Genomic DNA, 19,539 nt, shown 5'->3' with positions numbered 1-19,539 from the left:
CTTCACACAATCATATAAGAGGCTAAGGCAAAATCCAAGTCAACTGTTGATGCTTCCGAGCCACTACTTCAATGTTGCCTCCGATTCCTCCTCCAAAAATTGCTCCCATTGATGAAGTTTCTCCACTCCGGAAGCAAGATGATATTCCGGAAGAGCCCCTGCCTTCCTCCCCTCCAAAAGAACCCCGGTTGTCCTACCCGTTCGGCTAACGACCCTCCACCAGTCAAGGAAGCGGTGGGTGAGAGTGGACACCCATTAAGCTGCCGTTTTATAGGCAACAACCTTATACCCCCCTCATAGACTGGCTTCGTGAATGAGGCCTACTAACGGTAAAACGACTTGTTCTTATATATATATATATATATATATATATATATATATATATATATATATATATATATATATATATATATATATATATATATATATATAACTTATAATATTATAAAGTATAAGGATTGAATTTTAACTTTTAAAATTGTAGGGGTTGGAACTAAGTTTTTCTAAAGTGACTTTACATGTTCCAAAACTTGACGGCAAGTTTTGTAACTATTCAAAACTTTTCAACTTTCATAACTTACGAGTTAATGATTTATTAAAATGAAGACTCTTCATTTTCTGTAACTTATGTGTTTAATTAATTGACTTTAATAGAATGACTTTTGGTAATCCGTAACTTGAGGACAAATTATGGATTCCATTGAAACACATCAAGATCAAGAATTAAACTAGCAAACTATTTGCAAATAATTCCTATGATCTTCTAAACTCATAAGAGTATGAACATTCATATCAACAATTTCAAGAATCATAAACAACACATACAAAACTTGAAATATTGATAATAGCCATTGAAAATGGATTAGCATAACCATTACACCATCTAAAACAAGTTTTATAAGACCAAAACAGTTTAGGGTAATGTTTCTAGTCCATTTCCAGCAGCAAAACTCAAAAATCTGCATTCAGGGCCTCCTACTGGTCGAGTGCAAGAACCTACTCAACGAGTAGGATGAAATAACACATGACTCGTCGAGTCCCCCCATGGGCTCGGCGAGTTCACTCAGCAGAATGCAGAAATCTTGAGTTTTTTCAACAATTTGCATCAAGTATCAAGAAAACAAGGCTAGGCTCTGATACCACTAAAGGGTTTTGAGCATTCTAACACTCCTAAGGTGTACATGAAACCCTAGAAACCTTGTATCTATGTTTTACTAAGATACATGCAAATTTGATTTTCCAAGGTTCTTAACCTAACTAGCATGGCATGGGGAACTTTGATACATAAAAGCTAGTAGGAGAACATACCTTTCTTGTTGCTTGGATTCCTTGAGAACCTTGTGTGCCTAGCACCTCAAGTGTGATGCCTCAAATGTTTCACACAACACCACAACACTTGGGATAACTTTGAGAGAAGTCCACACTCACTCAAAATCGGCTAGCCCTCTTGTTCCACACAGAGTGCTGATTTTGGTAGCCCATGGGGTCCTTTTATAGTTGTGTGACAAGTAGGGTTACACCATGTAAACCCTAATTGACATGGCTTTTCATATTCCATGATCCATGGGTTTATAACCTCCATGGACTATCCATGGAGCACCTTATGGGTTTTAGCCCAACTTAATAAACCATGGATCTTTAGCCCACTATATAAGAATGGATGATTTGCACAATCAACCCCATATATTTAATTAGTCTCAATTTTGATCACCAAATTAATTCTAAATTAATTCTTGATCAATACTAATTAAATAATATTATTAATATATTAGAACTTATAATATATTAATTAAACCATAAGTGTCATTTCTCTCATTTAGTCTATCCAAGTGTTGCAATGCCATGCAACCCAAATGGACCATGCCAACCGGGTCAAGTACATTCCAGAAATAGTTATGAACTTAGACACCTAATCGAACAGTCTCCCACTTGGATAAGTCTAATAACCATAACTGCAAGAATGACTTCAGGAACCGATCAAAAATCGTAGCTCTTTCAAAGTCTCGCGGAACTGAGATGATGATGATACGCCATTTAAGATAAGTAATCATATAATCCTCTATTCTAGATATCAGCCTGGAAAATACATGGAACAATGTCTTACTTATTGTCCAGCAGTTTGTTTCCCGATTTCCGATTTGTTTGACATAGAACTTAATCGAACACATAAATTTAGTTCTGACCGGTCCCGGTACATATGTCACAACAAAATCATCGAGGGGCCCAGATATTCTTTCTAATCCAAGAAGGAACAGATAAACTTCAACTCATATGCTTGTTCTACTACTTGTTGAATTATACACAAAGGCACGTTTTATAACATCGAGTTACCAATGCATTTTCGTACAATCAATGTATAACCAACTCATAGTCAACAACTCATATCTCTAGGTTTGAAGACTTATATGATATTACTGTCTCACGATCACTCGAGATAAATTCCATGAAGTGATACAAGTGAGCGTGGGTTGAATCCAATACTCAGAACTTATGAGCACTCATGAATGTTGTAGAAACCCTTGCTATGTCCAACACTTTAGACATCTACAAGCCAGCTTCATGATAGTCTTGATTCATATCTACTTCCAACATATGACTGACTGTGGAGAATTTGAATAATATGATATATCATAACATAATTATTCTGGAAGTCAAAACATGCAAAATGAAATGATTGTAAACGATTGACAGAAGATAGCAACACTTTACTTATAAATAAACAACAACTTTTATTTATCATCAAATGTCAATTACACTTTACAAATTTCAAAGCTATCTAATTTCAAAAACTAATATCATCCTTTAGCCCTATGCGCCTCGCATGCTGAAGATGCTTAACCCTACCCAGTCCCTTCGTGAGGGGATCTGCTGAGTTCTCATCCGATGATACCCTCTTTGCCACGAGGAGTCCTTCTTCTATTCGATGTCTGATGAAATGGTATTTTCTGTCGATGTGTCTGGATCTTCCGTGATCCATTGGTTCCTTGGCTAAGGCAACTGCACTTTCACTATCACAGAAAATCTCCATAGGCTCCTTTATAGCTGGTACAACTCCAAGGTCTATAATGAAGCTCTTTAGCCATATAGCCTCCTTTGCTGCCTCACTTGCTGCTATATACTTTGATTCGCAAGTTGAAATCAGCCATTGTCTCCTGCTTGGAACTTTTCCAAGTAAGTGCTCCTCCGTTTAAGGTAATGACCCAGCCTGACTGAGAGCGGTAATTATCCATATCAGTCGGAAAGCTAGAATCACTATACCCTACTACTCTCAAGTCATCACTCCCACTGAGGGTAAGGACCCATTCCTTAGTCCTCCGCAGGTACTTGAGAATGTTCTTTACCGCAATCCAGTGAGCCTTGCCATGATTCCGATGATATCTGCTTACCATGCTCAAAGCAAGGCCACATCAGGATGAGTACAAGTCATAGAATACATGATCGAGCCTACAGCGCAAACATACGGTACTCGAATCATCTCAGCTATCTCAGCCTCTGTACTCGGGCTCTGAGTCTTACTCAATATGACGTTACTCTAGACCGGTAACTCTCCTTTCTCTCAAATTCCTTATCCCTAGAATATAGGCAGCTTCACCAAGGTCCTTCATAGCGAAACACTTCCCAAGCCAGGACTTCACCTCCTGCAGAGTTGGGATGGCATTTCCTATGAGTAGTATGTCATCCACATACAATACCAAAAAGCTAACTATACTCCCACTAGCCTTGACATATACACAAGACTCATCTTCGCTCCTCGAAAAGCCAAACTCTTTGACTTTCTCATTGAAACAAAGATTCCATCTGCGAGGTGCTTGTTTCAATCCATAGATGGATTTCTCAAGCTTACACACTCTATTAGGGTATTCTGTACTGACAAACCCTCTGGCTGACTCATGTAAACATCCTCAGCCAACTTTCCATTAAGGAAAGCGGTTTTGACATCCATTTGCCATATTTCATAATCATGAAATGCAGCAATGGCTAACATAACCCTAATGGACTTAATCTTTGCTACTGGTGAAAAGGTCTCATCATAATCAACTCCCGGAGTTTGAGAAAAGCCCTTTGCAACCAGTCGCGCCTTATAAGTGTGTACATTACCATCCATGTCGGTCTTCTTCTTGAAGATCCATTTGCACCCAATTGTCTTACGACCTGGTACATTGTCAACCAAGTTCCAAACTTGATTGTCATACATGGACTGTATCTCGCTGTCCATAGTCTCTTTCCATTTAGCAGCCTCTGGGCCTACCATGGCTTCCGTGTAGCTGTTAGGTTCATCCAGACTTACCAGTGTGTTATCATTGATAAGTGTATCACCTTCCACAGTAATATGGAAACCATAGTAATGCTCAGGTGAATTCCTAACTCTCGTGGAACGCCTCAGAGGTACAGACTCGTCAGTTGGAGCAACAAGAGTTTCCTCCTGAGGTTGATTGCTAGGGTTTGAGGTTCCTTCACCACTTGACTCTTGAATTTCTTCAAGGTCAATTTTCCTCCCACTGTTTCCTTGGCTTATGAACTCTCTCTTGCGAAAGACTCATCTCCTTGCTACAAAGACCATATTATCACTGGGTCTGTAGAAGAGGTAATGATTTTTGTGGGTAGCCGATGAAAATACACCTCTCACTTCGAGGTTCGAGCTTATCGTGAGTCTCACACTTCACGAAAGCCTCGCAACCCCAATCTTGATATGATCTAGATTGGGAACTTTTCCAGTCCACATCTCGTGAGGTGTTTTGGCAACCTTCTTTGTAGGGACTAGATTAAGGATATGGGCGGCAATCTCTAAGGCATACCCCCAAAATGAGATTAGTAGTGAAGCTCGACTCATCACGGAACGAACCATGTCCAACAAGGTCCGATTACGCCTCTCAGCCACACCAATCAACTGCGATGTCCTCGGAGGTGTCAATTGTGAGACAATCCCACATTCCTTAAGCTAGTCAAGAAACTCTGTACTAAGATACTCACCACCTCGATCGAATCGAAGCATCTTAATGTTCCTGCCCAACTGATTCTCCACTTCCTGTTTAAACTCCTTGAACTTTTCAAAGGTTTCTGATTTATGCTTGATTAAGTAGACATATCCATATCTACTATAACCATCAGTAAAGGTCACATAGAAGCGGTTAGCATCCCTTGTGGCAGTTCTGAAGGGTCCACACACATCTGTCTGTACAAGGTCCAACAAACCTTCACCCCTAGCACAAGTACCAGTGAAGGGTGACTTTGTCATTTTACCAAGAAAACAAGATTCACAACTATCATCCGACTTTAGGTCAAATGACTCCAAGACTCCATCCTTTTGGAGTTGGCCTATGCGTTTCTTGCTTACATTTCCAAGACGATAATGCCATAATGATGCTTTATCCAAGCTAGTGGAAGAATCAATACACAACACATTATTTCCTAGGTTATCTACAACCGACACAGTTTCATATACACCATCACAAGGTAATGCTTTAAAATAAAGAACATTATTAAAGAAAGCATTAATACCACCACATTCATTATCAAACGAAAAGGTAAAACCTTGTTTGTACAAACCATGAAAGGAAATAATATTTCTCGCCATTTCAAACGAGTAACAACATTTATTCAAATCTAAAGTTAACCCACTACTTAGCAACAAAGAATAAACTCCAATCTTCGTGACAAATGTAACTTTCCTATTCCCCATGATCAAGTTTATCTTCCCATGCTCCACATTCTCACTTCTTTTTAGTCCCTACAAATCATAACATATGTGAATACCACAACCTGTATCAAGGACCCAAGAATTAGATTAGGGTGAGTTATTAGACAATATAGTGTAAATACCTGCATGGTTGGGTTTCACTTTCCCATCCTTAACATCTTTCAGATACTTTGGGCAGTTTCGCTTCCAGTGCGACTTTTCATGGCAATAGAAGCATTCAGCTTCTTTAGGGTTGGCAGAAGGAGCGACAGAACCTCTTTTGGTTCCACTCGAAGAGGAGCCATCAAGGGATTTCCCTTGGTACCCTTCGAAGGGCTCTTCCTCTTCTTCCCTTTACCTTGCCCGATTGCCAAGACAGGGGCCGCGGTAGGAGTAGGAGTAGTAACAACCGACTCACCTTTAAGACCACTTTCCGTGGTCTTCAAAAGTCCTTGAAGTTTGCTGAGTGTAACTTCCTCCTTGTTCATGTGATATGTCATCCGAAATTGATCATAACACGAAGGTAAGGAGTGCAAAATGATGTCAATTGCCAACTCCTCGGCAAAGTTCACATTCAGTTTTAGCAAACGGTCCACATACCTTAGCATTTTCTGCATGTGGCTCGTGATGGGTTCACCATCCTTCATTCGGGTTGTTATCATGGAGGAGATGATGTCATACCTCTCTTGATGAGCACTTTGATGGTAGCGGTCCATCAAGTCCTGGTGCATCTCAAAAGGGTAAGAGTCCTCATAGGAATTTTGGAGCTCGGCTGTCATCGTGGCCAACATGATACATGCCACTTTGGTGGCATCTCTCTCATGAGTCCGATATTCAGCGATCTCCTCGGGAGTAGCAGACGACACATCAAGATCCTTAAGCTCCGTGTCGAGGACATATTCCTTGTACTCATAACGAGTGACCATCCTAATGTTCCGATCCAATCCATAAAGTTGGAACCATCGAAGATGACTCTCCCACAAAGGTTCATGAGAGAGAAGGAGCCGGTAGGGTTTGAGCCGGAAGTAGCATTGTTGGAAGATATCTGAAAAGGAAGAAAAACAAGTTTAGATTAGATATAAAGATTGTCCTTAATAAGACACCCAAATGTAATATTAAGGCTAGGACCCAACACAATATTTTATAACTTAGAAGAGGGATGTCGTAATCAAAGCTATAAAATATTTGAAGGTAGGTGAATGACGATTCACCAATTTCCACCATGAAAAACGAAATAAATTATTAGGTTTTTAATTTGGTTTTTGAAACTCCTAGATTCTTTTGAGATTCATTGAACTTTTCAATGGCATGTTTCAATCTCGATTGTGCCCTTCAGGTTTTGTGACTGGGATGCCGAGGATCACAAAACAAGGTGTGAATTAACCATGCAAATTACTTGGTACACTTAATGTTTATCACCTAACCGATGTGTCGGTTAACCACACGCGCTCCACCAATCTTTGATAAACCTTAAGTCACCCTTTGCCGACCTTGTTAAGTCCAGGTTAGTGTGCCGGTTAACCACACACGCTCCACTAACGACTTAAGCAAAGTGAAAAGTGTAATTTCATGGGTTAGCACCATATTCACATTTTTCCTAAAGTAACTAAGATTGGAAATTTATAAAAAAACATTTTGTTACTTTATAACCATCATACTTTTAATGAGGATTTAAAATCATTGTCCTACCCGTTCGGCTAACGACCCTCCACCACTCAAGGAAGCGGTGGGTGAGAGTGGAAACCCATTAAGCTGCCATTTTATAGGCAACAACCATATACCCCCCTTATAGACCGGCTTCGTGAATGAGGCCTACTAACGGTAAAACGACTTGTTCATATATATATATATATATATATATATATATATATATATATATATAAAACTTATAATATTATAAAGTATAAGGGTTAAATTTTAACTTTTAAAATTGTAGGGGTTGGAACTAAAGTTTTCTAAAGTGACTTTACATGTTCCAAAACTTGAGGGCAAGTTTTGTAACTATTCAAAACTTTTCGACTTTCATAACTTATGAGTTAATGATTTATTTAAATGAATACTCTTCATTTTATGTAACTTATGTGTTTAATTAATGGACTTTAAAAGAATGACTTTTGGTAATCCATAACTTGAGGACAAATTATGGATTCCATGAAAACACATCAAGATCAAGAATTAAACTAACAAACTATTTACAAATAATTCCTATGATCTTCTAAACTCATAAGAGTATGAACATTCATATCAACAATTTCAAGAATCATAAATAACACATACAAAACATGAAATTTTTATAATAGCCATTGAAAATGGATTAGCATAACCATTACACCATCTAAAACAAGTTTTATAAGACCAAAACAGTTTAAGGTAATGTTTCTAGTCCATTTCCGGCAGCAAAAGTCAAAAATCTGCATTTAGGGCCTCCTACTCGTCGAGTGCAAGAACCTACTCAACGAGTAGGATGAAATAACACATGGACTCGTCGAGTCCCCCCATGGACTCAGCGAATTCACTCAGCAGAATACAGAAATCTTGAGTTTTTTCAACAATTTGCATCAAGTATCAAGAAAACAAGCCTAGGCTCTGATACCACTGAAGGGTTTTGAGCATTCTAACACTCCTAAGGTGTACATGCAACCCTAGAAACCTTGGATCTATGTTTTACTAAGATACATGCAAATTTGATTTTCCAAGGTTCTTAACCTAACTAGCATGACATGTAGAACTTTGATACATAAAAGCTAGTAGGAGAACATACCTTTCTTGTTGCTTGGATTCCTTGAGAACCTTGTGAGCCTAGCACCTCAAGTGTGATGCCTCAAATGTTTCACACAACACCACAACACTTGGAATAACTTTGATAGAAGTCCACACTCACTCAAAATCGGCTAGCCCTATTGTTCTACACATAGTGCCGATTTTGGTAGCCCATGGGGTCCTTTTATAGTTGTGTGACAAGTAGGGTTACACCATGTAAACCCTAATTGACATGGATTTTCATATTCCATGATCCAGGGGTTTATAACCTCCATGGACTATCCATGGAGCACCTTATGGGTTTTAGCCCAACTTAATAAACCATGGATCATTAGCCCACTATATAAGAATAGATGATTTACACAATCAACCCCATATATTTAATTAGTCTCAATTTTGATCACCAAATTAATTCTAAATTAATTCTTGATCAATACTAATTAAATAATATTATTAATATATTAGAACTTATAATATATTAATTAAACCATAAGTGTCCTTTCTCTCATTTAATCTATCCAAGTGTTGCAATGCCATGCAACCCAAATGGACCATGCCAACCGGGTCAAGTACATTCCAGAAATAGTTATGAATTGAGACACCTAATCCAACAAAACTACCCCAAACAAGATCTAACAAAAGACATGTCAAGATGAGAGCATTTTACCTTCAATAGATAGCAAAGGATGAGAAACTTCTGGATCTACAAGCCTCGCTCCAAAAGATGATCCTTTAACAATCTTCAACCTCCTCAAATGCTCAAGAACACTCCAAAATCACACACAAAAGCTTGAGAACTCCAAAATGGTGGCTAAAGGTCATATATTAGGGTTTAAGAGGCTTGGAGGCTGATAAGGGTCAAGAACACTCCAAAATCACACACAAAAGCTTGAGAACTCCAAAATGGTGGCTAAAGGTCAAATATTAGGGTTTAGGAGGCTTGGAGGCTGATAAGGGTCAAGACTCACCAAGATAAGATGCTTAAATAGGGATAAAACCCTAGAAATGAGGGTTTTTTGAGCTGAAGGGAGTATGCCCCGCGTACCCCTTAGTACACTTGGCGTACTCGAAGAAGGCCCACGATCATTTAACCCATTACCCCCCGCGTACTTGGTAAGTACACCCTGCGTACTCGACCAAGCTCCAATCCTTGCCATCTCCAATTGGCCATAACTCCTTCGTCTTATGTTTGTTTGCAACGAACTTTATATCCACGGAAAGGTGACAAGAAGCCCCGCACTTCTATCAACTCACCTTCGCCTAAGAACTTTCTGTACAAAAACCCAAAATTCATAAACGGCCGAGCTATCGAATTACGGTTATACCCTTGGGATCCGAAACACAAACGAACACCCGGATCACTTAGACTATAACATCACATCCAAAAAGGGCCAAATCCTTTCTTTTACAAGGCCCTAGGCCTTATGATAACTGATGATCGGGCCACAACCCTGAATAATGAAGCGATTCGGAACTAAGTGTTACAACTCTCCCCTACTTAAATTTGATTTCGTCCTCAAAATCATTCCTTACCATCCCCGTCAAGCCAGACAGCCAGAGGGACACAATATGACAACCCGAAATTTCTATTCTGTACAACCATTCACTTCAATAGGAGTCAAAACTGTTTCTGCTAATTTTCAAGCTTTTTGGAATAAGTTTGAGTATTTTAAGATTAGTACTTTAGGAGAGAACAGGAGAGAGGATGCCCTAGGGTTTATTATGCAACAATAATGTCCCAAAACAACAAGAGTTTGGAGTTTACGGCCTAAACGAAGGTGTTTACGGCCGTAAACCCTAAAAGAGGGTATAAATATGACACTTAGTCATTATTTATCACTTTTCACAATTTCAAGATCCAAAACTCAATTCTCTCTCAAGTATCATCGACTTTTCTTCTTGATCTTCAACATTGTAAGTGTTTCTAGCCCTAAAAAGTTGATATCTTACTTAATCTAGTGATCTAACATGATTCCATCTGTGAAATCATTCCAAAAGTGTAGATCTTCAAGTTTCACCAAGAACACCAAGAGCACACACTAGTGTTCTTGGACTTTTAGCACCTTTTCAAGCTTCTACTTGTAAGTACTCTTACCCTAGTGTGTTATAGGGCTTGTTATACTTCTTAATCAACTAGAAAACACCAAGAATCAAAGGATCAACGGTGTTTACGGTCCAAGAACACCTTGGACCGTAAACCCTAGTAAGGGTGCCAAAGTGTGCCCTAGTTCCTTCTAAGCCTTGTAAACTAGTCTAGACCCTTTCCTTAATGTGTTTAGTCCTTGAAAACATCAAAAGACCATAAATCATTTGGGTTTACGGCCGTAAACCCAAAGACAAATGGTCCAAGGACCGTAAACTCCCTAAAGGAGTGAAATGGTGCCCTAATCTCTTCCTAAGGCTTATACATGAAGTAGGAATGCTTCTTAGGACTTGTAAAGCTTCAAAACTCAACATGGTAAAAGTACCATGAGTTTACGGTCGTAAATTCATAGGTTACGACCGTAAACTCAATGAGTTATGGTCACAAAACCGTAAACTCCAATAAAGGGTCCCCTTGAACCCTAAACTCAATAGCAATGTCCTACAACACTTAGATGCAATCCTTAGGACTTATGGCACTTAAATAAGGTGTTTTACATGTCCTAGGATGTCTTAACTTTGTTAATTAGTTGTTTAAAGACTAATTGGATACATATATGTGATATTATATGTTAACTAGGATCATTGTGTGTGTACAAGTCTTCACTTGACACCTAGCATCCTATACATTCCGTTCATCCAAACCACTCACTACAGGTGAGTTCATACCCCTTAATTAACCTTTTAAATGTTTTTAAATGCTTTTATGGGGGGATACAAGTTGAACTATTATAGTTATTATATCAGTCACATGTGATTAATAACTACCAAACAAGTGGATTTCTTACTTTTCAAACTGTGTTATCAAACTGTTTTACTTCAAACTGTTTTACAAACTCTTTTACATATCAAATACTTTTATTAAACTCTTTTAACTTATATTCTGTGTATCTATATGGATATAATTATATAAGTAGGATTGAAAGGACTTAGGACTGATAGCTCACCTTACTTCCTGTTCCTTGTTTGGTTGTGGATTTAGGGTATTCGGGTTATTTGTCCGAAGGTCGTTTGAATCCTAGTTATATATCATGTATATGTGTATAGATATAAAAGGTTAATTCATTCATTCAGTTCAATTCCTTTGGGTAGCAAAAGTATACAAACATGTTCATATACACAAACAACATTACTAGTAAACTATAATAGGTATAGTTTAGGAAGATACTATTACTAGAACAATGAAACATACAATGAGTCAGTTCATTCATGAGTAATACATAGTGATGAGAAACAAACATAATACATAGTGATGAGAAACAAACATAATACATAGTGATGAGAAAGAAACATAATACATAGTGATGAGAAACAAAACATACAGGCTAGACAGAGAAAGAACACACAATACAGCTAGCACATACATATACATATACATATACATTACTTACAGTTATGTGAGCCACTTAACGGGGGCATGGCACTACCTGTCATGACCCATTTTGTATCCAGAATCTCCTTAAGTGGAGAGCGTATGAGTTTGTGTATAGATCTATATTGGATTGACTATCCTACACCTTGTTGCTCGCTACAGTAGGACTTGCAAGTCTACGGGTGCCAAACGTCATTTCTTACGATGTCTTACATCGTCGTTTTTCTATAGAGGCGGTAGCAGGATACAGGCCGATCACATGGTACTTTAAATAACAATTGGCTTAAAGTAATTAGTACAACAGTAGTTACTTAATACAACACTACAGTACTATTTCATTTTCCCTTTACATTTACTTTGTGATATTCACACAATAAACAATAATGTAAAAACTATATTTTTGGTTAATGATAGTCAGATTTGGGAAAATACACACTCTTACAACAGACACACACACAGATACTAGATGCCTTGGTAGAAGGCTACTTTTAGTAGGAAACATAGGGTTTTCTAGGAGAGTTCAAACAATTACAAACTTTTACAAAACTTATACATTACAAGACTTACAAACACTTTCATAACAAATACAGACACTAATATACTTATAAACTCACCAGCTTTAAAGTTGATAAACTCTTTCAAAATAACTTGTATTCTCAGGTCGACAGTAGACAGGTACCGGAGCCAGGTTTTTGAGAAGATGGAGCTCGTTCAAGACTCATCTTTTATTTTGATGTATATTTTTGGTGTCTATAAAACTTGACAGAACACACCTGTATTACATTATATTATTAATGCAATGGATGATGTTGTTGCTTGTTTACTACTTTGCATTGTTGTGATACTGTACATGACGTCCTCCACCCCCGAACGTTTCCGCCGTTCCGGTTTTGGGGTGTGACAGATTGGTATCAGAGCATTGTTTATAGTGAATCGAGTGTATCAACCCATAAAAGATATACGAATTATAAACACAGCGGGATTAAAATACTCTGATAAAGAGTTTATACTTTTAAATAATAAAATATTTAACTAAGTATACATACCTGCATTCATACTAAAATCAGTGTCACTAGGACAGAACAAAAGTATTACGATTGTTGGACAGCACAAGTAGACTTAGAGACATATGGTCAACCCTGGGAAGATGTAGCCTGATCAACTACATTATCTGAGGAGTGATTAGCATGTGCCTAAGTATGGTTGTGAGGTTGCAACAAGTCTAAAAACTTACCAAAACTACTACAATGAGAACAGTAGAACAGAACATAAACTTAAAATACTATAGGAGTATTTTGTGTGACTATTAATTACTTATCTGAGAACTAAAAAGGTCTTTATTAGTATGTCAATAGTTGCGGGGTGGATACATTAAGGTTATAGGTAACTAGGATGGCATAGACTTAGAATCTGTGATCTTTGCTCTACTTCATGTTCCTTGTTTGGTTGTGGGCTTAGAGTTAGGGTCACTTATTCGAAGGTCTATCCTGTCTAGGTTACATATGACTGGTATGCACTACGCAAATGTTGGAGTAACTCATAAAGATCATCTTATAATTATGTAGTTAGTTCGTCTATTAATTATTTCCTTATCCCTTTTCTCGCATAGATATAATGGCTAGATTCCATCTTCCCGGAGACCCGTACTATCCCAACCACGGCAATGCAGGATGGCTGGGAGAAGAGCCAGAAGTTGATCACCCAATCCCTTTGGATGATCACGAAGCTGAAGGCTTTTATGATGGTTCTGACTCAGAGCCTGAAGTCAACAACCTACCCCCAGCTGCTCAAGACCCAAACCTGAACACTCGTCCAGCATTTCAAGGACCCACACCTCTGTGGGCCACAAACTTGAACAGATGGAGTCAGGAACAGGGTCAACCTTTTCGCTACAATGGAGACAGAAGTTTCTACAACCTCACTGAGGGAGGTTCAGCTGACAGGGTCCTACCCATAATGATCCGTAGGATTGCTCGGAACACCGAGCAAGGTCGAGCAACTATCAACCGAGTCGTGGAGATTAACTCCAACTCTGGCGTTAACACTGTCCCCATTCGCCAACTAGAGTCTGCTCATGAAAGGACTCAGGTCCGCAATGCAGTTCTACAGAGGGAACTTGCTGAAACCCAAGCAGAAGTCAGGGAACTTCGAGCTCAGCAAACAAGATCTGATAGGCGCGTGAGAGACATAGAACGTCTTCTGTCGGATTCAAGAACTTACTCTACTAGTTCTCGTCGCCGATAGAGTCTCATCGACTTCTCTTTTGGATATAACGTAGTTATGTAAAAACTCTGGTCTAATTTCCTATCTTTGTAAATCTTAGACTTGATAGGTCTTGATTAGGTCGTAGTTCTGTCAAAATTTTCCCATCTTGGTTGATGTAAGACCTACTTCTAGGTCATTTTTTCCCGAACTCATTACATCTGTAATTCCAGTATTATTGACAGATATCTAATCTCCTGGAAATTTTTATCCAAATGCTATCATCTGTTAGTACTAGATCTTCATTCAATCATACTATTCAATCGTGCTATTCAATTGTGCTGTTGGGCTATGGAGAGTTAGTCCATGAGTCATTTTCATCAATTTCCCTATCAAATTCTTATCAATATCTTCATTTTTCTAATCTTATAGTTGAAAAATGCCTCCTCGTAAATCTACAAGACGCGATCCTCCCACACCAACACCACCTGCTCCTCAAATCGATACGACAGCTCTAAATGCTGCTGTAGCTACGGCTGTGGCTACAGCCATGGCTCAATATCATTCGTCCGGTTCTACTGGAGGAGGAACTCCTGTTCACTCTACTCCCGTTGAAACCCTTGTGCGCTCGAGAGAGTTCTCCTACAAGGACTTCACAAACTGCAAGCCCAAGTCCTTTAGAGGGGCTGGCGGAGTCATTGCCCTTTCGTAATGGTTCGAGAAAAACGAATCGGTTTTCGAAATCTGCTCCTGTCCAGAGGGGAGCAAGGTCAAGTTCGCTGCTTGCACCTTTGAAGACAAAGCCCTGACATGGTGGAATAGCCATGTCAAGTCACTATCCCTAATAGTGGCAAATGCTATGGGCTGGGAAACTTTGAAAGACCTCATGATTGAGGAGTACTGCCCGAGGGGCGAAATTCAAAAACTAGAAGAAGAACTGTGGAGCCTAACCATGAAGGGCTCGGATATAGTGTCTTATACCGCTAGGTTCTGTGAGTTGGTGGCCCTCTGTCCCAACATGGTTCATACAGAGGGAAGAAGATAGAGAGATTCATATGGGGGCTGGTGCCTCCATTCCAGGGAAATGTTTTGGCTTCAACCCCATTACATTCGATAGTGCCAAGCGATTGGCTCAGCAGCTTATAGACAATGGGATTCGTACCCCGGCCGCAACAACGACCCTGGCCATCTCAGAACCCGCCAGAACCGCTGATTCCAAGCGGAAATTCTAGGATGACAAGATAAAGAAGAAGGCTGCCAAAAAGCAGCAGATCGTGGCAGTTCATAGTGCGATAGCATCTGCCACTGCTGTGCTCCAGTAAAGCAGTACGCTGGAAGTTTGCCCAAGTGCAACAAGTGTAACTTCCACCACGTAGGAGCTTGCCGGGAAATGCAGTGTTTGAACTGCAACAGGAAGGGGCACACTGCTCGTTTCTGCAAAGCTCCGGCGAGGCCAATCACTCAAGTCCCCGGCGCTGGTGTGAGCCAAACTTGCTACGGTTATGGCGAGGTAGGCCACTACAAAAGGAACTGCCCGAAGGCAGGGAATGCCAGTGGAGTGGGAAGAGTTCTGGCCATAGGCCACGAGGAAGCGGTTGCTGACCCCACAGTGGTCACCGGTACGTTTCTCCTCGATAACTCTTATGCATGCATACTGTTTGATAGTGGAGCGGAGAGGAGCTTCGTGAACCAAAAATTTGCTCATTTACTTAAGCAAAAATCACGAGCACTTAAGGAACCGTTCACAGTAGAAATGGCTAATGGAAAGACGGAGAGCACTAGCAGTATATTCATAAGGTGTACCCTAACTCTAGATAGCCATTCATTTTGGATCGACCTCATGCCAGTCTCAATTAAAAGTTTCGACGTCATAATCGGCTTGGATTGGTTGAGTCTTCATCATGCCGACATCATGTGTTACAAAAAGGCTGTACGCCTTAATCTGTCGTCTGGCGAAACTCTAGTAGTATATGGCGACAAACCCGACACGAACCTTCGTATCATCTCGAGCATTCAAGCTCAGAAATTCTTGCGAAAGGAATGTCGCGCATTCCTTGCTCATGTGGTCGATGTGAGCCAAGAAACGAAAGACATTCAGAACATTCCAGTAGTAGGCGACTTTCCCGACATCTTTCCAGAAGAACTCCCAGGATTACCTCCGCAACGTCAAGTCGAGTTCAGAATCGACTTAGTTCCAGGGGCTACCCCCGTAGCCAAATCGCCCTATCGTCTAGCACCTGCAGAGATGCAAGAATTGTCCTGTCAACTTAACGAACTGCTTCAGCAAGGGCTTTATAAGACCAAGCTTCTCACCCTGGGGAGCTCCAGTCTTGTTCATCAAGAAGAAAGACGGATCATTTCGTATGTGCATCGACTACAGGGAGCTCAACAAACTGACCATCAAAAATCTTTATCCTTTGCCTCGGATTGACGATTTATTCGATCAACTTCAAGGGGCGAACTTCTTTTCAAAAATCGACTTAAGATCCGGATATCACCAAATACGAGTGCTAGGGGAGGATGTTCCGAAGACAGCCTTCCGAACTCGTTATGGGCACCACGAATTCGTAGTGATGCCGTTCGGATTAACAAACGCGCCCGTAGTATTCATGGATTTAATGAATAGGGTGTGTCGTCCTTACTTGGATCAGTTCGTCATCGTCTTCATCGATGACGTACTTATCTACTCTCGTAGTAAGGAGGAACATAGTCAACATCTTCGTTAAGTCTTAGAAACGTTGCGCGCGGAGAAGCTTTATGCGAAGTTCTCGAAATGCGAATTTTGGATCCGAAGAGTCGAATTCTTAGGGCACGTGGTTAGCGAAGAGGGAATACACGTGGACCCTTCCAAAATCAAAGCCATTGAGAGCTGGTCAGCACCGAAGACACCTACAGAAATTCGTCAATTTCTAGGCATCGCTGGCTACTATCGCAGGTTCATTCAGAACTTCTCCCGCATTGCGAAGCCTCTTACGACACTGACCCAGAAGGGCGTGGCCTTTGACTGGGAAGAGAAGCAGGAGAGAGCGTTCCAAATGCTCAAACGGGCCTTGTGCACCGCACCAATACTATCCCTCCCCGAAGGGATAGAAGACTTTGTTGTCTATTGCGATGCGTCGAATCAAGGACTCGGATGTGTTCTGATGTAGCGAGGTAAGGTCATCACCTATGCCTCGAGACAGTTGAAGACACGTGAGGTCAACTACACCACACACGATCTTGAACTAGGAGCAGTTGTGTTTGCTCTGAAGATCTGGAGACACTACCTGTACGGTACAAAAACCACTATCTTTTCAGACCACAAAAGCCTACAACACATATTCGACCAGAAGGAGCTCAACATGAGACAACGACGGTGGGTCGAGCTACTCAGTGATTACGAATGAGAAATTCGTTATCATCCGGGTAAAGCCAACGTAGTAGCTGACGCCCTAAGTTGGAAAGAATATTATGGTCGTAGAGTCAAATCATTGACTATGACTATCCATTCGCACTTGTCCACACAAATTAAGGAGGCTCAGCTCGACGCTTTGAAACCTGAAAATGTGGCGGGTGAATCCTTGAGAGGGATGGATAAGAACTTGGAGGTTAAGGGTGGCGGAGCTTATTATTTCATGGATCGGATCTGGAGCCCGAAACTTGGTGGTTTTAGAGACTTGGTCATGAACAAGGCACACAACACTCGTTATTCCGTCCACCTAGGTTCAGATAAGATGTATCTAGATCTTAAAAAGCTATACTGGTGGCCTAACATGAAAGCAGAGATTGCTACCTTCGTGAGTAAATGCCTTACTTGCGCCAAGGTCAAGGTCGAATACCAGAAACCCTCTGGTCTACTACAACAGCCAGAGATACCGGAATGGAAGTGGGAGCGGATCACTATGGATTTCATAACTAAGTTGCCCAAGACAATCGGTGGACTTGATACCATATGGGTCATCGTCGACAGATTGACCAAGTCCACACACTTCCTGCCTATCAAGGAAACAGACAAGATGGAGAAGCTTACAAGAACTTACATTAGGGAGATTGTACGACTGCACGGTGTTCCCGTATCCATTATCTCAGACAGAGATAGTAGATTCACTTCGAGGTTCTGGCAGTCGTTACAAAGTTCCCTAGGAACTAGGCTGGACATGAGTACAGCCTACCATCCACAGACAGACGGGCAAAGTGAGAGGACTATCCAAACCTTGGAAGATATGTTGCGAGCCTGTGTAATCGAGGCCCTCTATGGCCGAAAGTGCAGATCCCCTCTGTGCTGGGCTGAGGTGGGTGATACCCAGTTAGCTAAAGGACGAGTTCCTGAAAGCACTCTCACGGGCCCGGAGATCATACGGGAAACGACAGAGAAGATCATTCAGATTCGTGAACGATTGAAAGCCTCTAGAGACCGACAGAAAAGCTACACTGATAAACGAAGGAAACCTTTGGAATTCCAGGTGGGCGACTGTGTTCTATTGAAGGTCTCACCCTGGAAGGGCTTGATACGCTTCGGAAAGCGTGGAAAGCTAAATCCAAGGTACATAGGGCCTTTCGAGATTCTCGCAAGAATCGGCCCTGTAGCTTACAAACATAACTTACCGCGCGAACTCAGTAACGTACATTCTACTTTCCACGTCTCGAACTTGAAAAAGTGTCTGTCCGACGAGACTCTTGTAATCCCACTCGACGAGATCGAGATCAACGAGAGCCTCAACTTCGTGGAAGAACCTGTAGAGATCATGGACCGGGAGGTCAAGCAAACGAAACAAATCCGTATCCCGATAGTGAAGGTTTGCTGGAACGCCAAGCGACGACCTGAATTCACTTGGGAACGAGAGGATCAGATGAAACTGAAATATCCTCGTCTTTTTGCTTAGTTATTTGTAACTACTTATTTGCTTAAATTCTAATTTTGGCACGAAATTCCTTCTAACGTGGGGATGATGTGACAACCCGAAATTTCTATTCTGTACAACCATTCACTTCAATAGGAGTCAAAACTGTTTCTGCTAATTTTCAAGATTTTTGGAATAAGTTTGAGTATTTTAAGATTAGTACTTCAGGAGATAACAGGAGAGAGGATGCCCTAGGGTTTATTGTGCAACAATAATGTCCCAAAACTCCAAGAGTTTGGATTTTACGGCCTAAACAAAGGTGTTTACGGCCGTAAACCCTAAAAGAGGGTATAAATATGACACTTAGTCATTATTTATCACTTTTCACAATTTCAAGATCCAAAACTCAATTCTCTCTCAAGTATCATCGACTTTTCTTCTTGATCTTCAACATTGTAAGTGTTTCTAGCCCTAAAAAGTTGATATCTTACTTAATCTAGTGATCTAACATGATTCCATCTGTGAAATCATTCCAAAAGTGTAGATCTTCAAGTTTCACCAAGAAC

The sequence above is a fragment of the Lactuca virosa genome, chromosome 5 (genome assembly GCF_052849685.1).
Source record: "Lactuca virosa cultivar CGN04683 chromosome 5, Lactuca_virosa_CGN04683_v6, whole genome shotgun sequence".
Lineage (NCBI taxonomy): Eukaryota > Viridiplantae > Streptophyta > Magnoliopsida > Asterales > Asteraceae > Lactuca > Lactuca virosa.
This window is presented reverse-complemented; position numbering follows the sequence as displayed.